The sequence below is a fragment of the Mirounga angustirostris genome, unplaced genomic scaffold (assembly GCF_029215605.1).
Source record: "Mirounga angustirostris isolate CCGP_5_RB_7025 unplaced genomic scaffold, mMirAng1.0.hap1 SCAF_9, whole genome shotgun sequence".
Taxonomy (NCBI): domain Eukaryota; kingdom Metazoa; phylum Chordata; class Mammalia; order Carnivora; family Phocidae; genus Mirounga; species Mirounga angustirostris.
In genome coordinates, this window is record NW_026991717.1 from 87,179,479 (window position 1) to 87,207,294 (window position 27,816).

The 27,816-nt window shown below is 39.4% G+C and overlaps 1 protein-coding gene across 22 annotated transcripts in view; it reads left to right on the forward strand.

Annotated features, from left to right (window-relative positions):
- The window catches only part of LOC123861542 (uncharacterized), a 1,204,655-nt gene that overhangs the window by 29,930 nt on the left and 1,146,909 nt on the right, over positions 1-27,816 (forward strand). For 3 of the 22 annotated variants that reach the window (XR_010405153.1, XR_010405152.1, XR_008508112.2), the window contains one exon: positions 5,105-5,301. The exons of 7 other annotated variants lie outside the window; for them this stretch is intronic. The gene's annotated coding sequence lies outside the window, so the exon portion shown is untranslated. 12 more of the 22 variants (XR_010405161.1, XM_064570981.1, XR_010405160.1 and 9 more) reach the window with 9 other exon arrangements.

Genomic DNA, 27,816 nt, shown 5'->3' on the forward strand with positions numbered 1-27,816 from the left:
GAGTAGTGCTCTGGTTTGTCAGTTTAACGTGAGACAATTTTTCCTGCTTCCATTCTCTATACATATCTACTTGAAATCCTTATCTTAGTGGCTACAGTTGTTGCACCAGTGATTCTATTTGAAGTTTCCAGTATAATTCTTGTCCACTTGAGCTATAAGAACTGACAGGATCTTCTGTTGCTATCATGACTCCTTTAGGCACAGGGAGTGCAGTTAGTTTTTGTATCTGTCTGGAAAGGAAGGCTCACTAAGATAGTGTTTATTTTATAGAGTAATAATCTTTTCTTAAATGTTGTTCTCACTTCTATTCCAAAAAGTGCCACTGCCAAATAAAAACTTCACTTTTAAGAGAAAACATGTACTAGACAGCCAGGATTTAGTATAAGGTTCATGCTGTTGGCTTCTGGTGGCTTTGAAGTAAGCTATTAATGTGTGGTTATGAAAAAAATAAAATAGCACAGAGTTCCTATTAAAAAAAAAGAAATCTAATAGGTTAAAGAGAGATTGATGTGCATACATGGAGAGACAGAGGGAGAGAGAAATACCACCTTCTTTTCCAGGTTTATGCTTTTCATCATGAACCTGAGAGAATAATCCAGTCTGTATAAATAACTGTAGGCCTCACTGAGTTTCTGTTGACTTTTTGGAGAGAAGTTGTATTGAAATTCTCATAGTCACTACTACCTCTGCGTATTAAGTAGATAGTGGGAGCAGCCTTCTTTCTCTTTAAGCAGAAGGTGGGTGTTTGAATTAGAGATACAGAATGCATAGGGAACTCCAGCCTGACCTTGTGGCTGTTCAGCTGAAGACATTTCTTGCTTTTCTTCCTGGTAGCTTTTCTATCAGGTACCACTAAAGTGGTATCTTTTGACAACCTCTCTCCATGACAGCACTTCCTGGCATTCTTTCTTATAACTTAGGGGCCTTTCTTTAGCAGCTGCAGTTCTTCACAGTTCCCAATAGTTCCCAGTAGCAGCTACTCTGCATGGTGTAGCTTCTGGTAGTGTTAGAGCTGATTTGATTCCAGGCCTCTTGCTTACTCCTATAAAAACATTGTCTGTTCCCAGCCTTCCTTTTTAGCCTCACCTCTTACTAGTTCTTTCCTTTCTGTTCTCTTTCCTCAATGGACTTATTTATATCAATACACTTGCAGTTTTTTTGTATATGATCCCCTGTTTGATATTACTTCTCCTCTTCATGTCAGCACCCAACTTTGGCTCAGGGTTACTTTTTCTGTGATTTCCCAGATGGAATTAACCACTAATCCTTTGTGCCCCTCATATATACACTGACATCTGTTATAAGCGTCTATAATTTTTTGTTGTTGTTTATATCTCCTTTGAGTGGAGCAGAAAGCCCTGCCCAAATTGCAGATTCTTGAGCAAAATAAATAATATTCTTTTAAACCCCTAAATTTTGGGGTAATTCATTATGCAGTTATAGAAACTGAAATAATTCTGGTATTTGGAAGTGGGGTGCCATGTAACAGAAACCTAAAAATATAGCAGTAGCTGAAACCAAACTAGGACTAGACAGTGGGCGGAAGATGGGAGGGTTTTGAAAAGATTGTTGGTGGAAACCTGATAGCCCTTGAGGAAGTCAGTGAAGGCTTAAAGGAAAGTGAAAAAATATAATTTGAAGTTAGTGAAAAGATCCTTGATATGTAATAGCAGAAAGTTCAGCAACATTGTCACCTATGGTAATGTGGAAAATAGGAAATGGTTTGCATGATGGCAATGAATTGCATGATAAAGGTATTTCCAGGGGGTATTTTCTGGCTGTTTCTTGCTGCTTATAGTAAAATATGATAGAAGAGAGTATTATGGTATGAATGGTTGTGTCCTCCAAAATTCTTAGGTTAAATCTTAATGCCCATGTGATGATATTAGCAGTTGGGGCCTTTGGGGAGGTGCTTAGGGTCATGAGGCTGGAGCCCTCATAAATGGGAGTAGTGCTTTTATAAAAGAGACCCCACAAAGCTGACAAGCCCCTTCCACCATGAGAGAATACAGTGACAGTTTGGCAGTTTGCAATGTAAGAGAGGGTCTTCACCAGAACCCAACCATTTTGGCACCCTGATCTTGGGCTTCTAGCCTCTGGAACTGTGAGAAATAAATTTTCGTTGTTTATAAGCCACTCTGGCATTTTGTTAAAGTAGTCTGATTGGAGTAAGAAAGATAAACTAAGGAGAGAATTGTTAAATATAAAGGAACTAGAACTTACTGAGTTCAAAAATAAAACTCTCTTTTCTAGTTTCTCCAGATGGCAGACAATTCTCAAATTAAGAAAAGTCTAATGGGAAAAAAAAAAAACTTAGAAAAAAAGAAAAAAGAAAAGTCTAATGAAAAGAGATCAAATCTAGAGTATTGTCAGAAAGAGATCAAATCTAGAGTATTGTCATTTAACAATGAAGCCAAGGGAATGATTATAAAACTCTTTTTTGAGGCCTTAGGAAACTTAATGTCATGCTTCACAAAGACAGTATTCTCTTTAAGGACCTGAGGACCTGCAGTGCTTCATAGATCTTCTTTATTAAACAAAAGGTTCTCTAAGAATTTTAAGAGCACTGTCCCTCAGGACCTTATAGGAAGCTCAAGGAGTTATTTTGAAATTTATGGGTGTGGCTTTTGTCTAATGGAGTGGATTATGAATTGATTCATAAGAAATCCATACAGTTTTAAAAAAAAGACTTTTTAGAGCAGTTTTAGGTTCAGAACAAAATCGAGCAGAAAGCACAGAGTTCCCATATTCTTTGTCCCTCTCATACACTGGTATGGTACATTTGTTAAAATCAGTGAGCCTGCATTGACACATCTTTATCACTCCTGGCCCATAGTTTACAATAGGATTCACTCTTGGTGTATGTTCTGTGGGCTTGGACAAGTGTATAATGACATATATCCACCATTACAGTATCATACAGAATATTCTTACTGCCCTAAAAATCTTCTAAGCTCTGCTTATTCATCCAGTCCTCCCCCCAGCCCCTGACAAACTAATCTTTACTCTTTGCATAGTTTTGCCTTTTTTAGAGTGTCATACAGTTGTAGTCATACAGTATTAATAGCCTTGTCAGATTGGCTTCTTTCACTTAGTAATAATATGCATTTAAAGCTCTTCCCTGTCTTTCCATGGTTTGATAGCTCATTTCTTTTAAACACTGAGTAATACTCTATTGTCTGCATGGTTTATCCATTCACCTACTGAAGGACCTCTTGGTTGTTCCCAGGGTGGTTTTTGTGTGGATATAAATTTTCAAGCCTTTTAGGTTAATACCAAGGAGTGTGATGGCTGTATTGTATTATAAGAGTATGTTTAGTTTTGTAAGAAACTGCCAAATTGTCTTCCAAAGTTTCTGTACCATTTTCCATTTCCACCAGCAATGAATGAGATGTCCTGTTACTTCATATCCTCACCAGCATTCAGTGTTGTTAGTTTTCTGGATTTTGGCCATTCTAGTAGGTGCAGAGTAGGTGCATTTTCCTAGTAACATATGATGTTTAGCATCTTTTTATATGCTTATTTGCCATCTGTATATCTTCTTTGGTAGGTCTTTATGCAGATCTTTTGCCCAGTTTTTAATCTGGTTGTTCATTGTCTTACGGTTGAGTTTTAAGAATTCTTTGTGTATTTTAGGTAATAGTCCTTTATCAGATGAGTCTTTGCAAATATTTTCTCTGAGTCTGTGGCTTGTTTTCTTTTTTCTTTTTCTTTTTTTTAAAGATTTTATTTATTTGACAGAGAGAGACACAGCGAGAGAGGGAACACAAGCAGGGGGACTGGGAGAGGGAGAAGCAGGCCTCCCGCTGAGCAGGGAGCCCGATGTGGGGCTCGATCCCAGGACCCTGGGATCACGACCTGAGCTGAAGGCAGACACTTAACGACTGAGCCACCCAGGCGCCCCTGTGGCTTGTTTTCTCATTCTCATGATCCACGTAGTTTTTAAAAGGATTATATCAATTTAGACTGAAAGGCACAAAGATAATACAAAATGAAAAAAAGGCCTTTGGATCTCAAAGTTGTACAATCAAGAAGCATGCCAAGAACATAGCTAATTACCATGAAACCTACAGCCCAGAATGGGGAGACATGAGTCACATGGTTCATTCCTTAGTTGAGGAACTAGCAGCATATGCCCAGCTGGGTCTTAAACTTTTAATGGGCCTATGCCTGCTCCATTATTGTGTATTCACGTTTGTGGAGCAAGATAACTTATCTTTTTTGTTTATAGTTCTTCAGATCAAGAGGAACTGTACTCAAGGGGCTATATTTAAGGAACTGTACCCAAGAAGTTAATCCATACCTGGACCTCAAGCCTGAGCCTGATAGTTGTGGGTATTGGGGGAGGGAACAAGTATATATATTTTTGCATGTGGAGGGATGTGAACTGCTGTGACCAGAAGGTGGACTGTAGCATATAGTATTTTTCAAAATTGGTTTCAACAATATTTGTAGTCGTACATGTTCTTCTAGAACCATGCCACTTAGAAACTGAGTTTATTTCCTCTCCTCTTGAACCTGGGCTGGCCTTCGAACTGATTAATGGAATGTGGAGGAGCTGATACTGTATGACTGATAAGGCTAGGTCATAAAAGGTGGTACTGTTTCTGGCTGGCTCTCTCGGGAGACGAACCATGAGAGACTATGGACTCTGAGAAACAAACTGAGGGTTCTAGAGAGGAGGGGGGTGGGGGGATGGGTTAGCCTGGTGATGGGTATTAAGGAGGGCACGTTCTGCATGGAGCACTAGATGTTATACGCAAACAACGAATCATGGAACACTACATCAAAAACTAATGACGTAATGTATGGTGATTAACATAAAATAATAATAATAAAAAAAAATGCTTACCTTTGGAACCTAGCCACCATAGTGTAAGGAAGCCTAGGCCACATACAGAAGCTAGCTATGTGAAACCAGCCAAGGTTTCATCTGACTGCATCAGCCACCGGATGTGTTAGTGAATGAGCCTTTATTTAATTTCAGTCCCCAGCCTTTGAACCACCCCAGTTGATACTAAGTGGAGCAGAGACAAACTATCTTCTCTGAGGCCTGTTTATTTTATTTTATTTTTTTTAAAGATTTTATTTATTTATTTGACAGAGAGAGACACAGCGAGAGAGGGAACACAAGCAGGGGGAATGGGAGAGGGAGAAGCAGGCTTCCCGCGGAGCAGAGAGCCCGACGCGGGGCTCGATCCCAGGACCCTGGGATCATGACCTGAGCCGAAGGCAGACGCTTAACGACTGAGCCACCCAGGCGCCCCTGAGGCCTGTTTAAATTGCAGATTCATGAGCAAAGTAAGTGGTGTCTTGGTCAGTAAGTATTAGGGTTATTTATTTTTTTTCATATAGCCATAGTAACTGAAATAATTAGGAAGGTATATAGTTTCAGAGTTTGTTTTTTAATTAAGTTTTGGTAATAAGGTTTTGCTGGTTTCATGAAATGAATTGGGAAACATTTCATCTTTTATTTGGTATGGAATAATTTAAATAACATTGTAATTATTTGTTCCTTAATTGTTAGAACTCAGATTTAAAGGTTTTTTGGCTGTGTTATTTAAAATAATAGGGGAAGGGAGGGAAAAATGAAACAAGACGAAACCAGAGGGGGAGACAAACCATAAGAGACTCTTAATCTCAGGAAACAAACTGAGGGTTGCTGGAGTGGAGGGGGTGTGGGAGGGATGGGGTGGCTGGTTGATAGACATTGGGGAGAGTATGTGTTGTCACGCTCAGGGTGTTGTGTAAGACTAATGAATCACAGACCTATACCCCTGAAACAAATAATACAGTGTATGTTAATTTAAAAAATTAAAAAAAATAGCTCTTAAAATGGTGTTAAAGGGATCCCTGTTTCTAAAAAAAAAACAACAATAATAATAATAATAATAATAGTCACCTGGGTGGCTCAGTCAGTTTACCGTTGGACTCTTGATTTTGGCTCAGGTCATGATCTCAGGTCATGGGATTGAGCCCCCACATCAGGCTCTGTGCTCAGCGTGGAGTCTGCTTGTCCCTCTGCCTCTGCTCTTCCCACAGCTTGGGCGTGTGCTGCACCTGTCTCTTTCTCTCTCTCAAATAAATAAAATCTTTATAAATTAATTAATTAAAAAAATAATGGTCACCTTTCCAGTCTCTTCATTGGTAATTAGTCAGTTTGGCTTTTCTACTTAGTTTAATTTGGGCTATTTGTTATTTTCTGGGAAATCATACATTTCTTCTATTCCCAGTCTTGCTAATATTTGTTTTGCTTTATATCTTTAGGCAGTTAAAAAAAAATCTTTTGGAATTATCAGTTCTCCTACTTTTTCTCTGTATCACCAATTATATCTGTTATTTTTATTCATTCACTCTTTATATTTTCTTTTGGTTAATTTTGTGCCTTTTTTTTTAAACCTTAAGATAAATGTAACATACCTGCAGTTGTAGTCATTTGTCTTCATAATGAAAGGGTTTAGGGAAACAGTTTTTATCTAAGTATGGCTTTTGCTGTGTTCTGTACATTTTTATGTACTTATTTTTTCATTAATTTCTAGGGAGTTTGTGATTTTTCCTCTTTGATCAACAGTTAATTTTCAAGTCTTAAGATGTTTCAAACCATTTAAAAATTATTTCTAGTATTATTGAATTATGATCAGTGACTATGGCCTGTAATATACTTACTTTTAAATATTTGTTATAGTTTGCTCTATGGAAATTTTTATAAAACTATGAACAAATTAAAATGTAAATTCTCTCAATGAGTGAAGTAAGATTGCATATTGTTTTAGTTTAGACTGCTATAAGAAAGGCAGCCTCACCCTTTGAAACCATTCTGTCCCCTGAGTTCTTGCACTCTGGGCCTGTGATGGCAGTGGGAGCTCTGATGATTTCTGATTTACCCTGATGGTGGGTGGTGGTGGTAGTCTTTCCTTGTCTTAAAGAACAGCATCTGGCTTCTCTTGAGATGGATGTTTTAGGTCTGTGGTTTAGGTATTAATCTCCTTATCAAATGGTCACTTTGCTATACCTTTAGTATCCTCTTCCAAAAATACGTTTTCATTTTTTGCAGTATGGATAGGCTGAAAATTTTCCAAATCTTTAAGTTCTAGTTCCTTTTTTTTTTTTTGCTTAATTAATAATTCTGTCTTCCAATCATTTCTCTCTTCTCACATTTTACTGTAAGTGGTCAGGACGAACCAGGTCACTCCTTCAATACTTTGCTTAGAGATCTCCTCAGCTAAATATCCAGTTCCATTGCTTGCAAGTTCTGCCTTCCACAAAACACTAAAACATGAACACCGTTCAGCCAAGTTCTTTGTCACTTTATAATAAGGATCATCTTTTCTTCAGTTTCCAATAACATATTCCTCATTTCCATCTGAAACCTAATCATAGTGGGCTTTGTGGTCCATATTTTTATCAGCATTCCATTCAGGATTATTTAAGTATTTTCTAAGATGATTGGGGTTTTCTCTCTGGCTCTCCTCTTTTCTTTCTGGGTCCTCACTAGAATTACCCTTTAATGCTCATATTTTGAGCATGCACCTCTAAACCTTTTCAGCCACTACCCATTATCCAGTACCAAAGCCACTTCCACATTTTTAGGCATTTGTTACAGCAGCACCCCACTCTTGGTTCCAAAATCTGTCATAGTCAAGGTTCTCCAGAGAAACAGAGAATTCCCACGATCTGTTGTCTGAAGCTGGAGGCCCTAGAAAGCCAGTGGAGTAATCCATTCCAAATTTGAAGGCCTGAGAACCAGAGGAGCCAGTGGTATAAATCCCAGTCCAGGGTCAGGAGATGAGATAAGAGGTCTCAGCTCAAATGATGAAGCAGGAAAAAAGGAGCAAATTCCTCCTTCCTCCATCTTTTATTCTGTTTACACCCTCAACAGATTGGATGAAATCCATCCACACTGAGAAAGGCAATCCACTAGTCCACCAATTCAAATGCTAATCTCTGGAAACAGCTCTCACAGATACACTCCGAAATAATGTTTAATATGGGCACTCCATGGCCACTCAAGTAGATGAATTTAAGGAAGAATTACCCTGGAGATATGCCTGAATTAGTGGGTTGGAAAAATCAAGAGGAAGAAATATCTAAAAACTAAGAATAAATACATACCAAAAAAAAAAAAAAATGAATTAGGACAAAGACATTGACTTAAAAACTCAATTTTCATACACCGTTTCTATGGAAATTACTGGAACTTGTGCATTATCAAAGTAATGATGTAAGCCAAGGGAGAAGAAAACAAAATTTAAGAAATAGGATCTAACAGAAAAGAAAGGCAAAGGAATTTACTGAGTGTTGGTGAAGAGAGATACCAAATGACAGCTGTGCAGCAGGCCTGAAAATAAACCAATTTAGACTGAAACAGGTCAGAAAACCCAAGGAGAGACTTCTTTAAGAAGATGAAATTAGTAAAATACCTAATGGGTTTGCATGTATTGAGAAAAGATTTACATAAGTTTTAGAGAACATGGGGGATTTGAAATCTGTGGGGCCTGATGTTTTCTATAAAAAGTCTTGTAAAGTTTTAAATGATGCACATGTGTAACTCTGTTAAAAATAAAATCCCCAAAAACCTAAATTAAAAGGAAATAATGAGAGAAGACAGACTTCATAGATCCAAGAGATATAATATTAGGAGTTCCACAAAAACTAAAAAACTAAAAAAAAAAAAAAGAGAGAGAAAATAGACCTTGTATCAGAAGAAAGACCTAAGTTTGTATCTTGAAGGGTACCCCATTCCCTCACCCCAACCTGAGTTTTAATTAGGGCTAATGAGAAAAACTGATATGATATGCCTATAAAATTTTCAAACTCCAAGGTTAATGATAAAATCTTACTGGATTCTAGATTAAAAAAACCATGTTACTTGCAAAGGAAAAAAATTCAGACTGAGATTGAGTTTCCTGTATGCAGCTTTGGAGACTAGAAGCTGATAGGATAATATGAATGGAATAGTGAGAGAATTATACCCCGTGAGTCCTATAGTAGGCTAAACTGTCAGTTACTTGTCAGGGAGAAAGATTTTTACAGATGTGCAAGGTTCAGAGATTAGTGAAGTCTTGAGGAAATACTCTAACAAAAGTGAATAGTAACTGTAGGATATGAGAAGATAAAAAAGAGAGGAAATAGTGGTAAGCAATAAAGTTGACAGTATGTACATGGTTCAGTCTCATTGAATAATGACAAATGGAAAATGCTTACTGTTAAGTTCTAAAGAAGCATTCGGATTTCTCCAGCTTTCAATGTGAAGATTTTTCAAATAAGAGATTTGAAAGGCTTTAAACTAGATTCACCAATTTCTCTTACAGTCTTTCTCTTCTAATTCAGGAATACTACTACTTTAGAAATGACTAATTCCAGGGCAGGAAAAGTAGAAGGTGAGCCTGCATTGTTTTAACATGCCAGGAAGCAAGGAGTTGCTCAAAGATGAATGGGAACATGTCGAAAGGACAGAGAGTGCATGCAGAAGATCTACTGGGGAGTACTTTGGGAAGAATTCACACCCATAAGGGAGTGGATAAGGCAGGATTGGAAGAGAGAGAGAAGTTGAACTGTGATGCAGTTCATCTTCTAAATGTGGAACTCTGGACCTGAGATGGCTCTTCAGAGTTCTTCTGAATTGAGGCAAGGGGGCTGACTCTTGTACCTCTCATGGTCCATTTATTTGATGTGGGCTTCCTCTGGAAAGGGGCGTACCCTCGGGTGAGGAAGCTCCCTTCCATCGAGGACAGTTGCTGGGGAGATGCCAGTTGTGAGCTGCTGCATACGGTATTTTCATACCTGGGGAAGAGTGCCTCGGTCCTGAAGAAAGTCCTGGATAGTGCATCCTGACAGTTTCCATTATCGTCTGTTTGCTTCATATGATAAGTTTATCCCATCTGGGAATAGCTCCTCCAGGATTATGGTTGATCTCTTTCTGGAAATAGGAGTGGTAGGTAAGTAGGACTTAACTCCTTAACTCCAGTTTTTCTTGATACCGCTGGTCTTGGGGCCACAACTAATAATTCATTATATCCTTTTGATACCAATTCTAGATTTCCCCTTACCTTTGGCTTACACCTCTGCTGGCCTAGGCAGATTACCTGAGGTCATTGAGTCCCTTATATCTGAGAGGTTCTGAGGCCTAGTCATCATGCTAACCATAGTCTCCAGACTGTGGCTGTTGTATTTGTCCATTTGTTGTCAAAATTAGGCAAGGAGTATGAAGAGACACCTTTCATATATATTCTTCTTATGACAAACGTGTTTATCATCTGGGTGATAAAAATATATTTCCCTGGCTGATAAAAATATAGAAGTCCTATCTCTTCCTGATGACTAAAGTCAGTTACTCCTCCCAGATTGGTGACTTCTTTCCTTGCCCTCTGGTCTCTTGGCCCAAGGTGATTGAAGTGACCAGGTGGCAGTTGTAACTTAAAGTTTAATGGGCTGTGTGTGTCCCTTGGTAAGAACAGGAACAGGATCTGTAGGTTCATAGAACCTAGCATTGCTGGGAAGGGACATATACCTTGCCAAATGGGTCACTGGGAATGATGGCAAATGAGGCCATTCCTACTTTCCCCCTCTTTGTTTCATGGCTGTATGTATTTTACTTATTACAGATGCAGCAGCATATATAATGGTTATTGATTTAGAGTTTAACTGCATCTTGGAGGAGGGTGGATACTATCCACATGGTATCTCCAAAGGAGTGCTTCAGTCATGCCTTTAGAATGCTCTTCCATTGCTCATAGGCCGGCAGCTTCTGAATGTTGCAGTATGTGATAGGACTGGTGGATCCCATGGTCTTTGCTTATATCCTTTGCTATAAAGAGGGTCCCTTGGTCTGAAGTAATGTTACATAGGATATAGTTAAAGTGGACCTGAAATGTTAGCTCTCCGGAAGTGGTGCTAAGGCAAATCCATACTACTAATATGTGTTGATTCTTGTCAGGTGAATCACTTCCTTCCAGAGTGAAAAGGGTTCAATGTAATCAATTTGTACTAAGTATCTGCTTGATCTCTTTGAGGCAGTGTGCCATATTAGGGGCTCAGCTTTGGTCTCTGTTACTGGCATGTTGGATAATCTGCAGTAATAATTGGCTAGATCAGCCTTGGTGAGAAGGAACCCATACTGTCGGAGCCTGCCACCATGGCTACTTTGTCCATTAAACCAGCACTAAGGTGACAGTGGCAGAAGCTACATGATTTTGGTGGTTAGTATTCTGTATACTTGGTTGTTTCGTGCCTCTTTTTTGGTAGGTGTTCTCTAGTGTAGTATTAATATGTGACATAAAGATCCTCATACTTTGTGTCCACTCCCACACGCCAGTCTTCATACCCTGTCCCCAGGAAAACCAGTTAAGAGACTTTGTAATATTTTAGATGAGAGTTAAAGAAGTCCTGAGTTAGCAGAGTGCCAGTGAATATATAAATAAGCATATCTGAGCAGTGTTTCAGGTTAGGTTTGTGACAGTTTGGAGACTTCAGAGTTTTCAATCAATAGGAGGATCAGGAATCCATTTTAATGATGGGAGGGATTTAGGAAGAAGTTGGTCTGTAGGTGGGAGAGATACATTTTGTTTTGGACCACCAGACTATAAAGATCCTGGTCTGGAACTTACGCAGGAGGTCAGAATTAGAAACAAACATGTAGCCATGTCATAAGTCTACATAGCCATTTCAAAACTCAACTGCAGGGAGGAGTTTATGTGCTATCACTGCTCTAATATACCATTTACAGTCCTCAACCAGCTGCTTACTGGGAGAATGGGAGTATGAGGGAGCAAATTAAACAACAGCAGCAAAAAATACAAGGAAATTGTTTAAATCAGGTTTAAAACTTAGGCTTATGTAAGAATTTTAAAATTTCCTTTCAACAATGCTTATGTCTTAATATAACTGCTTGGGGTCTCAGTTAGCCTGTCACTTTAAGATAGCATCTTGGTATGTGATGGAGGGGTGACTTCTATGATCTTATTGCTTGAAGCAATCAGGATTCTCAATTCACATATTGTCTCAAGGCTCCCAGTGTTGCCGTGGCGATGTCCTTTGTTGGTTGCTGCTCTCCCTGTCAACACTTGGGACTCCTCTCCTGCAGTTTTGTCAGAGCCTAGTAATGTTTCTTGGCTGACATGGCCTCTAGTGTTAGAGAGCTGGCCAGAAGTTAGAGTCAGCTCAGCTTAAGTGGACTCACTTTGAGCTGTGATCCTCTCCCATACTCAGAAACCTCAGCTGGCAAGCTCCCTAGCTAGATGTTCTGGGGCTGATCTATGCCAGCCTTGGGAACTAAACTGAGAGGCTTTTTCTGACAGGCTTAGAAATGTATTTTGATACTTTCTTACTCATTTGCTTTTTAATTTGTTCGGTATCTGTCACTACCCACCCTTCCCTTCCAACAAACATGCACACTAGAGTATCAGTGGATGATAATGGGGATCTCATTAGTTCTTGTTCATTGCTAAATCACAAGCTCTAAGGAAAGTACTTGTCACATGGTTGACCTTTAATAGATCTTTATCAGATCAATGAAGGACAGAAATAATAGGTGAAATCCCTAAGAATATGTCATGTGAGAACAAGATGAGGATTAAACTGCTTAGTACATCTTTTACCTTCTATTTTAGAGGTAGAAGGCAGAGGAAGTTCCAGGGAAGGAAACTGAGAAGAACTGATCTGGAGAAGTAGGAAGAGAATGGAGTGCAAAAAAGTGGGAGAAGTATGTGTCAGTAAAGAGCAATAATCATTGTCAAAGGCTTCAGAAATCGAGTAGGAGTAACTGAATATGACAACTTGGAGGTTATTGGTAATTTTGGGTAAAGTACCAACACATGAATCTGCAAAAACTCAGATCTCAAAGAATTGTACTATAAGAGGGAGAAGAGAATTGTGGCAGCAAGTAAAGTCTTTTATGAAGGTTGACAGTGAAGGGAAGAAGAGATTAAGATACGTCACTGGGGTCTTCAGAAACAGGACTCATGGGGGCTCTCTTCCTTCAAGACGAAAGAGATTTGGTGTTTCAGTATGTAGGGAGACCTGGTGGAGGAAATGGAGGAAGGCTAAAGAGATGGTTTATGAATTAAGGTCTCAAAACTTAACTGGGAAAGGATGAGATCAACCTTAGGAAGATAAGGAAAGAAGAATGGATGGAAAGTAGAAAATCTGAAGCAAATGGGAAGAACATGAAGGGATTTGCATCAGATTTTGCTTGTGTAATAAGGTGTCCAGGTTATCTGCTTGACGATGCATGTGTGCAGAACCCTGTGAAACACTGTGAAACAGGGCTGTGTCATAAGGCTTGGCCCCCTGCCACTTCTTTTGCATATTTCTTTGACCCTATCTATTTTTTTTTTTTGAAAGATTTTTTATTTATTTATTTGACAGAGAGAGACACAGCCAGAGAGGGAACACAAGCAGGGGGAGTGGGAGAGGGAGAAGCAGGCTCTCCACTGAGCAGGGAGCCCAATGCGGGGCTCGATTCCAGGACCCAGGGATCATGACCTGAGCCGAAGGCAGGCGCTTAATGACTGAGCCACCCAGGTGCCCCTGTTTGTCCCTATCTTGACTGAAGGTGAGTGGCCATGTTCCCTGGAAATGTGTTCCCAGAGAATTCTGAAGGAGAGAGTTCTTTAGTTCTTATTCAGACTCAGGAGGCTTAGTCAAGGGCCAATTATCTTTCCCCATAGGGAAATTAATTTCCAGGGAGAGACTTGGGTGCTCTGGAGTTCCCTAGAATTGATAGGAGGATCTTAATAGATCTCAAACTCAACTCTGTGATCCTGGGTTATGTAATTAATATGGATAATTCAGATAGAACATGTTTCAGATTCCTTTATACCTTAGCAGTGCTGACTCATTATCAGATAAAATTTATTTACTCTGAATGTTTCTTCTTAACTTGGTTCTCTTAAGAGCTGATGACAGAGCCCACTAGTGTCTTATTTTAGATTATCCTATGATAATTAAGAGTTTATGGATTATAGACTGATGGGAAAATTGTCTGATAAGGTAACTTTATGTTCTTTATCCTGTTGATTTCATGTATATGGATTTTGTAAAATGTAGTTTTTTTGGACAAGGTAAAAGATACCACATACACAAAGAAGTACATAATGTGCACATCTGGAGTTCAAATATTTATTTAAAATTGTTTTTAATTAATAAAAGTTTTATAGAGTGCTACTTACCTTGCCTGTGCTTTTTGATTGTCATTAATTTATTCATTTATCATATATTTATTAGCTATAAGGTGCAGGTTCTGTTCTAGGTGCTGGGAATATAAATGTGGAAAGGATACAGTACCTGAATTTTAAGGAGCTTATGGTCTGATCTGGGAGACAGATAATTGTGATAAAATAAGTACAGTAGTATATAGTATGTGTTAAAAAAGAAATGTGTACAGGATGGAGTAGAGCCCAAGGGAAGGAGAGTAGTCCTTTTCTCCCTCAGAAGGGTGGGGACCTGCTGTCAAGAAAGATTATCCTGATGAAATGATGCCTGAATCCTTAAAGGTAAGAAGGTGTTTTTATTAAGTTTTCCATTAGATAATATAAAGTCTTTGAGGACAAAGAACCTTATTCAAGTTTGGGTTCCATCACAAAGAAAGAGTTTGTCAGTAAATGAAAGACAAAAGTTCCCCAGTTCTCTGTTTGCAAGTTTAAAACTATTATAAAATATTTTTTTGAGATTAAGAATTATTAAGAATTCCTCATAATTCTTAATCTCAGGAAACAAACTGAGGGTTGCTGGAGTGGTGAGGGGTGGGAGGGATGGGGTGGCTGGGTGATAGACATTGGAGAAGGTATGTGCTATGGTGAGCGCTGTGAATTGTGTAAGACTGTTGAATCACAGACTTGTACCTCTGAAACAAATAATACATTATATGTTAAAAAAAAAAAAAGAAGATAGGAGGAAGGGAAAAATGAAGGGGGGGACGGGGCGCCTGGGTGGCTCAGTTGGTTGAGCAACTGCCTTCGGCTCAGGTCATGATCCTGGAGTCCCGGATCGAGTCCCGCATCAGGCTCCCTGCTCAGCAGGAAGTCTGCTTCTCCCTCTGACCCTCCCCCCTCTCATGTGCTCTCTCTGTCTCAAATAAATAAATAAAATCTTAAAAAAAAAAAAAAAATGAAGGGGGGGAGAATCGGAGGGGGAGATGAACCATGAGAGACTATGGACTCTGAGAAACAAACTGAGGGTTTTAGAGGGGAGGGGGGGTGGGGGGATGGGTTAGCCTGGTGATGGGTATTAAGGAGGGCATGTATTGAATGGAGCCCTGGGTGTTATTCGCAAACAATGAATCATGGAACACTACATCAAAAACTAACGATGTAATGTTTGGTGACTAACATAACGTAATAAAATAAAATTTAAAAAAAAAAAAAAATTTTTTTTTTTACAATTACCAGTAGGTGGCAGTGTTGCCCCATGAAAAAAAGACGATCACCAAAAGTTACTGACTCCTGAATTTCCAAACCTGGTAATGAGGGTATTCTGGGTTAAAAATGGAGAGAAAAAGTGGGTTTGAGTTTTTTTTTTCTCTGCAGGCCAGCTTTTCCTTGAATAAACCAATGTCTGCTCTCCCTCCTTCCCATTCATCCTGAGCCCTAGAGATTTCTGTAAAATTGACTTAGACACCTCTCATTCCAAGGCCTGTGGGAATCTGAAGCCCTCCTCAAGATTTCTGCACTCCATTGACCCAGAAACAAAACTGAACTCCCTGCCTAAAAGCCTATTCACATTAAACATTCATGAGTTTAAGAGCCTTTAGTGAAGATTTGGAAGAAAGGATAGCAAGCAGAATTTATATAGCAGCAATGCAAACAACCTCAAATGAATCAGGCAGCTTCTCAGGTTTCAGAATGTCCTTTGGCCACCCACCACCATGTGGTTTTACTGAATTCATTTGTTTCAGACTTCATCTAGTGGGTTCCTCTTTTTCTCTTCTTGGCCCTGGAACTTCAAATTCTTTTCCCTCTCTCCTTCATCTTTTCATATTTCTCATCTCCGTCATATTTCTCTGTTCCTTTTCCTTTCCCTCTCCCACCTTTTCTCTCCCTATCTTACCCCTACCTCCAAACCTACCAAGGTGCTCTACAGTAGAGGGCCCTTCACTCAGTGCGATCCCCCTCCTTTAGTAGTGGCAGTTTATTACCCTGAAGTAGAAAGCAAAACAATCTTTCTGTTTTCAAGTGTAATAAAAATACTTTAAAAAACACCCTGCAGATATTTTTGTAAGAACTTCCATCAGGGTTTTCAGCTGGTGGTTGCAGGTTTTTCTTTAGCAGGGTATTATTGAATGAACTTCTTATGTTCTTTCCTCCTCCTTCCATTTTCTTTATGCCTAGAAAATAAATCCATTCTTTCCATGATCTATCATATTTGTATTATTTTCTGCTGTTGTTTTATTTTTTCATAGGGTTATTTGTACAACTCAGTGTGGTCCCAGGATTGGTACCAATTTGCAAATTGTGATTGGTCTGCTGTAGGGGACCATTCCCTCCCCCCTACCAAACTTTCATGAAAATTTTCAACATAAAGAAAATTTGAAAGAGTTGTTGAAAGAATCTGTTTACTTAGATTCTATGATTCTTAATATGGTGTTATATTTGCCTTCTACCCATCCATTTTATTTTTTGATGCATTTCAAAGTTAAGTTCAGGTATAAGTATACTTCATTCCTAGACATTTTAGCATGCATGTAATTAACTGGAGTTTAATATTTATTTTCAATTTGTGTGTGGGGGGGTGTAAAATTTATGTCACAGTGATATCCAAATCTTAAGTGTACCATTAGATAAAATTTGACTCATGCGAAAGCCAGGGTTGCCCAAACCCCTGTCAAGATACAGAAAATTTCCATAGAGGATTTATTTGGTTGTTAGTTTTTCCACACATAGGGAGTATAAAATGGTTAAACTCTATAGACTTTTTCAGGTCTGCATAAATTATTGGGAGGAAATTACTTACAGTAAAAGAGATTTTAGCTGAGTTTTATTTTGTATGTGTAACACAGAAACACATCTCAGATTAAGGTCTGCATCTGTGCCTTTTGTTTCATTTCCATCACAGTGACATTATAAGTAAGCAGAAACAGAAACAAAATGATCAGTGTCTGTTAGTTAAGAGCAAGAACTAGATCTGTTTGTTTTATTTATTTATATTTATATTTATATTATCTATATCTATCTATCTATCTATCTATCTATCTATCTATCTATCTATATCTATCTATCTGTCTATCTATCTTATCTATCATCTATCATCTCAACTACCTGGAATGCTTTATACTTTGGCACTCAATAAATACTTGTTGTCTCCAGACTATCTGCTACAAAAATTTACTGGGTCTATTTTATAGCTATAGCTTGTTCACCTAGAAAATGATCATGAAGTCAAAGCCACAGAAAGTGTCACACATCTTCCTCAGCTGTTCATCAATCACTACTGAAGTAGGGTTAAAGGTAGAGGATGTGATACTGAGAGCCTTTCATGGGCACAGAGGTGAAGAAAGAAGGGCAGCTAAATTCAGACAGAACAGCTTTCAAGTCCCAGCAATAAAGAGACCTGGATTCTGAGTTCTCTTATGATTCCTATTGGGAGTTCAGACCCAGTGCTTGACCTTTCCAGGTTCTGCTGGTGCATGCAGATGAGTAGTTACTGCTCCTTGAAGATTTTTTATGTGGAACAATCCTGATACATGCTTATAAGAAGGAATATATAGCAAAAAAACGGTAGCATTTTTTTTAATTAAACTAAGTTATAGTCAAGGAATTCAGATATACTTTTAAAAGCTACACCAAATTTCAATACCCCAAATGCCTGCCAAAGCACATTACAAACCATTGCTTGCCATTCTTTATTTATGAGTGTGGTTCCCACTTCACTGACTTAAAGTCAAATATCTGATGAATTCTGTCTCTGAATTGCCATCTTGGTCACAAATCATTTTCTTCCAGATGGAAATTTTCTCCTGAAGAAATAACAATAGTATTTTGGTCAGTGTTCAGTTGTGGAAAATAAAAATTCACTCTAACTGTTTAAGCAGAAAGAGATTCATCATGGAGTATTAAATGTTTTACAGACTGTAGGTTGAGCTTCCAGGAATAGTTCCCAGACCCACATTGGCTGAAGAGGGATTGTTGCGTTTGCCACAATTGGGATGCGCTAAAGCAGAAAGACACCACCACAACTATCAGCTCCAGTGTTTCTACTATGAACAAAAAAATAACCTGCCACCTTAGGAAGCTGCACTTAAAGCTGCCGTCCCAGACTATGCCACTGCTGTTTCAAGTCATCAATGCAAGTGGATGCCGAAGTCAAGGTTAACATCTGATTGTAGGAACTTAAATGAAATCTAGAACCCTAAGTGCAAGAGATTGGGCAATAGTTTTTAAGCTTTTTAGCCCCAGTACTAGAAGAAGGTGTTAGAACATGTACTGAATGAGCCATTCCACAGTGTCTAGTAGAAATAGCCAGCATTTGGAGATTTGACCAAGGTGGCCATATAGGAGGCTCCTGAACATCCTTCCTTTCATGGATGTACCAAATGTACAGCTACACTGAGAGAAGCACCCTCTGGAAGAAATCCAAAAACTAGCTGAGCCAACTCCACACGTTGGGCGGAAGAGAAAATACCTAGTGGTTGGAAGGGCTGAGACACACTCACCACAAATCATATTCCTGTAGAGTGTCATAAAATTGAGAGGGAACCCCCAAATCCCAGCTTCTCTTTGGGGAACAAAGATTTTGGACTGCACATCTAGCACCCCAACTTATGACTCCCAACTGAGGGACTGACTGCAATCCTCCCTCTTTGTGACACAGATGGATCTTGCACACCCTTGCCTGCTGAGAGCCGCTAAGAACAAAGGTGGTGGCTTGGATAATCATAAAGGTTTGAGAGATTACCAAGAGCTTGGGCTAAACTGATTAATGAAGTTCATCTACCTGAGACCACTCTGTTAAATTGGGAGAGGTGGCTTTTATATCTAATGTGCAGAAACCAGCAGAGTCAAGACATCTAGATCTGAAAGCCAACAGGGCTTACCTCTACAAGACCCACAAGACTATTGCATACAAAGAAGCTGTTCTTAATGGGTGTGTGACCGCTTGACACAACTGTCTCCCTAGGCTCAGAGTAGAGGGAGCAGGAAAAAACACCCATCTTCTAGTCTTTCCCTGAAAAGGGTCTGACTGTATACATGCTATTGTTTGAGGCTCTGGCTTTTTTTTTTTTTTTTTTAAGATTTTATTTATTTGAGAGATGGTGTGCACCAGCAGGGGTGGTGGTGGGGTGGGCAGAGGGAGAGGGAGAAGCAGACTCCCCACTGAGGCTGATCCCAGGACTGAGCCACCCAGGTGCCCTGAGGGTCTGGCTTATTAATTTAGCATGTATCTAGTGACTGGCTGTGATATCCTCTAAAGACTGGGAAAGCTGTTGGAAATTTCCACAGCCTTAAACTTAGTGGCCAAGATCTCTCTGGAAGAAGCTTGTACACATGTATGGACCCCCAGCTTTTGTGGCTACAGCCTGAGGGATGGGCCCCCAAGCCACCTAGCTCTGATAGCCAACAGGGTTGCATGCATGAATCCCATAGGATTATAGCAAACAAGCAGTTTTTACATGGGTACAGAAATACCCCTCTCTGGCTATAAACCTGTGCTTGGCACAAAGAGGGAAGGCAAAAATGCCCATTACCCAGGTTCTCCCTGAAAGGGGCTGAACTACATACTTTTATAGTTGCTGCCTGAAGGTCAAGGTTGTAATCAGCCTGCATTTAAGTGCTGACTATAATCCTCCCCCTTGTGACACAGATGGGTCTTGCATACCCATACTGGGAGCCACTAAGAACAGAGGTAATGGCTTGGGCAGTCATAAAAGTTTGAGAGAGAGGAGGCTGGGCTGAACTAATTGACAAGCTTCATCTACATGAGACCACTCTGTCAAACTGGGAGAGAAAAGTCAATATTATAATGATAAAGGAGCCAATTCATCTAGAGGATATAACATCTGTAAATAATATGCACCTATTATAGGAGTACCTAAATGTGTAAAGCACATATTAACAGATCTGAAGGGAGAAATAGCAGTACAATAATAGAAGGGGACTTCAACATCCCTCTTTCAACAATAGATTGTCCAGACAGAAAATCGATAAGGAAACTTGGATTTAAATGACATATTAGACCAGATGGACCTAACAGACATATACAGGACATTTTATCCAAAGCAACAGAATCCACGTTTTCAAGTGCACTCGGAACACTCTCCATGATAGATCACATTAGGCAACAACAAGTCTTAATACATTTAAGAAGATTGAAATCATATCAAGCATCTTTTTTGGCCACAGTAGTATGAAAGTAGGAATCAATCACAATGAGAAGACTGAAAAATTTACAAGTATTTGGATATTACAGCATGATTCTGAAGAACAAATGGGTGAAAGAAATTAAAGGAGAAATAAAAGTATCTTGAGACAATGAAAAAGGAAACAATATACCAAAACTTACGGGATTACCACAAAAGTAGTTCTAAGAGAGACGTAGTGATAAATGTCTACATTAAGGAAAAAGATCTCAAATAGCCTACTTTTATACCTCAAGGAACTAGAACAAACTAAGCCCAAAGTTAGTAGAAAGATGGAAATAACAAATATTAGAGTGGAAATATATGAAACAGAGACTGAAAACATGATAGAAAAGATCACTGTAAGAGCTGACTTTTGAAAAGATAGACAAACCTTTAGCTGTACTCATCAAGAAAAAAAGATTGAAAATCAGAAATGAAAGAGAAGACCTAACAACTGATATACACAGAAATACAAAGGATCATAAGAGAACACTACCAACAGTTTTACCCCAACAAATTGAAAGAAACGAATAAACAGATACATTCCTAGAAACACAACCTATCAATACTGAATCATGAAGAAATAGAAAATCTGAGTAGAACAATTACTGAAAGGAAATTGAGGCAGTAATCCAAAGCCTCTCAGCAAAGAAAAGTTCAGGACCAGATGGTTTACTGGTGAATTCTACCAAACATTTAAAGAATTAATACCCATCCTTCTCAAACTCTTCCAAAAAAATAGGGGTGGGGGGGAACACTTCTAAACTCATTTTAATAGGTCAGTATTACCTGATATCAAAGCTAGATCTTGACACTACAATAAAAGAATATTACAGGCTATTATCTTTGATCAGTGTAGATGAAAAATCCTCAATGAAATGTTAGCAAACTAAATTCAACAATACAGTAAAAGCATTATACACTGTGATCAAGTGGGACTTACTCTGTGGATGGAGTGATGGTTCCACATCCACAAATAATATCATACACCACTTTAAAAATGAAGGATAAAACTCCTATGACATCTCAATAGATGCAGAAAAATCATTTTATAAAATTCAACATCCTTTCACCATAAAAACAACACACTAGATGTAGCAGGGAGATACCTCAACATAACAAAGATCATATATGACAAGCTCTAAAGCTAATATACTCAACAGTAAAAAGCTGAAAATTTTTCCTCTAAGATTGGGAGCAAGACAAGGGTACCCACTCGTTGCTTTTTATTCAACATAGTACTGGAATTCGTACCTAGAACAATTAGACTAGAAAAAGAAATAAAATAATCCAAATTGAAAAGGAACAAGTAGTCTTTTTTTGTGGATGACATATATAGGAAACCTAAAGATCCAGTCTGAAACCATTAGAACAAATGGATTCTATAAAGTTGAATGATGCAAAATCAAAATACAAAACTTAATTGCTTTTCTATACACTAACAACAAACAGATATAGTTCCACTTTCTTGTGAAGCTTTTGTCTACTCTCACCCTTCCAAGATATTTATATCTTCCTGACCATTTCATTACTGCATATATTTTTCTATTATTGCATGCACTGAGCACTTTGTTACTGTTTTGATTACTAGATTATGATTGTTTTCAGTTCAGTATTATACATATCTCTATCCTCAATGCTTAGTATTGCCTGATACACAGTAAGCACTTAGTAAATGAAGTACATTTGTCAAAAGGGGTGATTGGAAAGGAGTTAAGGTGGCAGAGGAGTAGGGGGACCCTGCACTTGGCTCGTTCCTTGAACCCAGCTAGATAAATATCAAATCATTTTGAACACCCAAGAAATCAGTCTGAGGACTGAGAAAACTGCACATCCACAAGTAGAAAAACAACCACTTTGTGGAAGATGGGGACTGCAGAGAGTTGATTTGGGGGAGGAAAACTACAGGTGCTATGGAGGGGAGGGAGACTTGATTGTAGAGAGAGGAGTGAGAGAGGAAGTGAAGCAACAGGCAGAGAATTAAAAACTTCCCCCAAACCATTGACTGGGAGAAGGAGAGGGGCTGCCTACCTCAAGTTATTATAAGCAGTGGAGTGCAAAGTCTGAAGTTTTAGAAGTCTGAGTCATGGGGTCGTGCCTGGGGGCTAAATGGTGCTTTTGCAGGGAAGGAGGGCAGAGACCTGGGAGCAGGCAGCATGGTCTGAGAATCTCCTGGGTTGCATGGGGAGAAAGAGTACCCCTTCTTGGAGTGCATTTGGGAGTGGTGGCACGGCCTCTCCGGGGACAGAAGACCTGGCAGTGCCAACATGCTGCCCATTCCCTACCATAGGAACAAAGACACCAGCTGAGGGCAGCAAGCCTTGGTGCCAGCTTATTGCTATGCTTTGCCATAGACTCTGAACCACTGCTCGGCTGTGTGACTGCTTTTCTGGGACAAACTGGCAAATGGCAAAAGTGCAGCAAGACCCTCCCCCAGAGGATCAGTGCAGGTCTGTGTGGCATGGGTCCATAAAATTTGATTTTGAAACCGAACTGCACAACTGAGAAAAAAAGAGTACTGTGCTACCTGGCAGGCAGACAGGTGGGACATAGGGTGAAGGCAGGGATCTGATGGAAGTCTGGGACACAAGAGGGGTGATTGCTCTTCTGTGAGGGCTTCCTAAAGAGTGGTGGGCTCAAACTCTTTGTTCCAGGGAGGAGAGAGCGGGATGATGCCATTTTCCCCACTGTCCATCAGCAATGACCAGGGAGCCTCAGTAACGCAGCACCTCCCCAGTGGAGACTGGAGTCACTTACCTCAAGTCCCACCCCACTGCACCCTGCAAATGCATATCCACTAGAGCAAGTCCGCCTGAGAATCAGCTCAGCAGGTCTCTCCCCCAGAACACCAGCACAAACCCTTTGCATGGACCACATCTACTGATCATAGAGTGCTGCAAAGCTTCAGCTCTAAGGGAAATTGGATCCAGCTATTTTGTTTTCTTTTGTTTTTTGGATCTAGCTTCTTTTAACAAGCAGACCAAAACAGACCTAGGATCTAGCTTCCTTTTTTTTTTTAAATCTCTTTTTATCTCTTTTTAATATAACCATTACTCTCAGGGGCAGGAATACAACAGGCTTTCTTAATCACACACAAAAAACAGTAACCCAGGCAAAATGACAAGATGGAGGAATTCACCCCAAAAGAAAGAACAAGAAGAAGTCACAGCCAGGGATTTAATCAATACAGATACAAGTAAGATGTCTGAACCAGAATTTAATCAATAATCATAAGGATACCAGCTGGGCTTGAGAAAAGCATAGAAGACACTAGAGAATCCCTTACTGCAGAGATAAAAGAACTAAAAACTAGTGAGGCTGAAATAAAAAATGCTGTAACTGAGATGCAAAACAGAAGGGATTCCATGACAATGAGGATGGATGAAGTAGAGAAATCAGTGATACGGAAGATAAAATTATGGAAAATAATGAAGCTGAAAAAAGGAGGTAAAGAAAGGTATTCAATCCCAAATGTAGATTTAGGGAACCCAGCAATTCCTTAAATTCCTTTTTATCATAGTCCCAGAAGAAGAAGAGAAAGAAAAAGGAGCAGAAGGTTTATTTGAGCAAATTATAGCTTCCCTAATCTGGGGAAGGAACTTCTCTAATCTGGGGAAGAAAACAGACATTGGAATCCAAGAAGCACAGAGAACTCCCTTTAAATTCAATAAGAGCCAGCCAGCACCCAGACATATCATAGTCAAATTCACAAAACACACAGACAGGGAAAGAATCCTGAAAGCAGCAAGGGAAAACAAAAGTCCTTAACCTACAGGGGAAGATAGATCAGGCTTGTAGCAGATTTGCCCACAAAAACTTGGCAGGCCAGAAGACAGTGTCATGATATATTCAATGTGCTGAATGGAAAAAATACACAGCCAAGAATACTTATCTAGCAAGGCTGTCATTCAGAATGGAAAGAGAGATAAAGAGTTACCAGGACAAACAAAAACTAAAGGAGATTGTGACCACTAAACCAGCCCTGCAAAAATATTAAAGGGGACTCTTTGGGGAAAAAAAGACCAACGGAAACAAAGACTAGAAAGGAACACGGAACATCACCAGAAACACCAACTTTACAGGTAACACAATGGGACTAAATTCATGTCTATCAGTAATCATTGTGAATATAATTGGACTAAATGCTCCGATCAAAAGACATAGGGTAGGGGCGCCTGGGTGGCTCAGTTGGTTAAGCGACTGCCTTCAGCTCAGGTCATGATCCTGGAGTCCCGGGATCGAGTCCCGCATCGGGCTCCCTGCTCAGCAGGGAGTCTGCTTCTCCCTCTGACCCTCCCCCATCTTGTGCTCTCTCTCATTCTCTCTCTCTCAAATAAATAAATAAAATCTTTAAAAAAAAAAAAAGACAGGGTATCAGAATCGATTAAAAACAAAAACATCTATATGCTGCCTACAAGAGACCCATTTTATTTTATTTTATATTATTATTTTTAAAGATTTTATTTATTAGAGTGAGTGAGAGAGAGCACAAGTGGGGAGGGGCAGAGGGAGAGGGAGAAGCAGACTCCCTATTGAATGGGGAGCCTGACCCGGGGCTCAATTCTGGGACTCCATGATCATGACCTGAGCCAAAGGCAGACATTTAACCGACTGAGCCAACCAGCCCCGAAGAGATTCTGCACACTGCAAATTGAAAGTGAGGGGATGGAGAACCATCTATCATGCTAATGAACGCTAAAAGAGAGCTGGAGTAGCCATACTTATATTAGACAAACTAGGTTTTAAACCAAAGACGGTAACAAGACTGGGACATCTGGGTGGCTCAGTTGGTTAAGTGTCGGCCTTTGGCTCAGGTCATGACCCTGGAGTCCAGGATCAAGCCTTGCATCGGGCTCCCTGCTCAGCAAGGAGTGTGCTTCTCCCCCTGCCTCTGCCCTGGCCCCTGCTCCTTCTCTCTCTCAAATAAATAAATTAAAATCTTAAAAAAAAAGCACAGGTGGTAACAAGATGAAGAAGGACATTATAGCGTAATTAAGGGGTCTATCTATCAAGAAGATCTAACAACTGTAAATATGCCCCCAAATTGGGAGTACCCAAATATATAAATCAACCAATAAAGAACATGAAGCTCATTGATAATATTATAATAATAGTAGGGCATTTTAACACCCTACTTACAGTAATGGACAGATCATCTAAGCAGAAAATCGACAGGGAAACAATGGCTTTGAATGACACACTGTACCAGATGGACTTAACAGATATATTCAGAATATTACATCCTAAAGCAGTGCAAATACATACTCTTTTTCAGCGCACATGGACCATCTCCAGATTAGAACACATACTGGGTCCCAAATCAGCCCTCAACAGGTACAAAAAGATTGAGATCATAACATGCATATTTTTAGACCGTAATGATACGAAACTTGAATTCAACCACAAGAAAAAATTTGGAAAGACCACGCATACATGAATATTAAAGAACAACCTACTAAAGAGTGATGGGTTAACCAGGAAATTAAAGAAGAAATAAAATACATGGAAGCAAATGAAAATGAAAACATGATAGTCCAAAACCTCTGGGATGCAACAAATGCGGTCAGAGGTAAGTATATTGCAATACAGGCCTACCTCAAGAAGCAAGAAAAGTCTCAAATACACAGCCTAACTTTACACCTAAAGAGGCTAGAAAAGGAACAGCAAGTAAGGTCTAAAGCCATCAGAAGTAGAGAAATAATAAACATCAGAGGAGAAATAAATGATATAAAAACAAAAAAACCCCAGTAGAATAGATCAACAAAACCAAGAATGGGTTCTTTGAAAGAATTAATGAAATTGATAAACCCCTAGCCAAACTTATCAAAAAGAAAAGAGAAAGGACCCAAATTGATAAAATCACAAATGAGAGAGGAGAAATAACAACCAACAGCACACAAACACAATTATAAGAGAATATTATGAAAAATTATATGCCCACAAACTAGGCAATGTGGAAGAAATGGACAAATTCCTAGAAACATACAAACTACCCAGTCTGAAACGGAAGAAATAGAAAATTTGAACAGACCCATAACCAGCAAAGAAATTGAATCAATAATCAAAAATCTCCCAACAAACAAAAGTCCTGGGCCAGATGGCTTTCCAGAGGAATTCTACCAGACATTTAAAGAAGAATTCATACCTATTCTTCTCACACTGCTCCAAAAATAGAAATGGAGGGAAAACTGCCAAACTCCTTCTACAAGGCCCCCATTATCTCAATTCCAAAGCCAGACAAAGACCCCACTAAAAAGGAGAATGACAAGCCACCATCCCTGAGGAACATGGATGCAAAAATTCTCAATAACCCTAGCAAATCAAATCCAACAGTACATTAAAAGAATCATTCACCACGATCAAGTGGGATTTATTCCTGGGCCGCAGAGATGGTTCAATATTTGCAAATCAATCAACATAATACACCACATTAATAAAAGAAAGGATAAGCACCATATGATCCTGTCAATAGACGGAGAAAAAGCATTTGACAAAATCCAGCATCCATTCTTGATAAAATCCCTCAACAACATAGGGATAGATGGAACATACCTCAACATCATAAAGGCCACATGCAAAAGACCCACAGCTGATATCATCCTCAATGGGGAGAAACTGTGAGCTTTTCCTCTATGGTCAGGAACAAGACAGGGATGTCCACTCTCGCTATGACTATTTAACACAGTACTGGAAGTCCTAACCTCAGCAAGCAGACAACAAAAAGAAAAGGCATCCAAATCGGCAAGGAAGAAGTCAAACTTTCACTATTTCCAAACAACATGATACTCCATGTGGAAACCCCAAAAGACGTCACCAAAAAATTGCTAGAACGGATAAACGAATTCAGCAAGGCTGCAAGATATAAAATCAATGTGCAGAAATCTGTTGCATTTCTAGACACCAATAACGAAGCAGCAGAAAAAGAAATCAAGGAACCAATCCTATTTGCAGTTGCGCCAAAGTCCATAAGACACCTAGGAATAAACCTAGCTAAAGAGGTAGAAGATCTGTACTCTGAAAACTCTAGAACATTTATGAAAGAAAGCAACTAAAGAGGACACAAAGAAATGGGAAAAAATTCCATGCTCGTGGATTGGCAGGACAAACATTGTTAAAATGTCTCTACTACCCGGGGCGCCTGGATGGCTCAGTTGGTTAAGCGACTGCCTTCGGCTCAGGTCATGATCCTGGAGTCCCTGGATCGAGTCCCGCATCGGGCTCCCTGCTCGGCAGGGACCCCAAAGAGCCAAAGCAGTCTCCAAAAAGAAAAGAAGCAAAGCTGGAGATACCACAATTCTGGACCTCAAGCTATAGTACAAAGCTGTAGTCATCAAGACAGTATGGTCCTGGCACAAATACAGACACGTAGATCAATGGATCAGGATAGAGAACCCAGAAATGGACCCACAACTATATGGTCAATTAATCTTTGGCAAAGCAGAAAAGAATATCCAGTGGAAAAAAGACAGTCTCTTCAACAAATG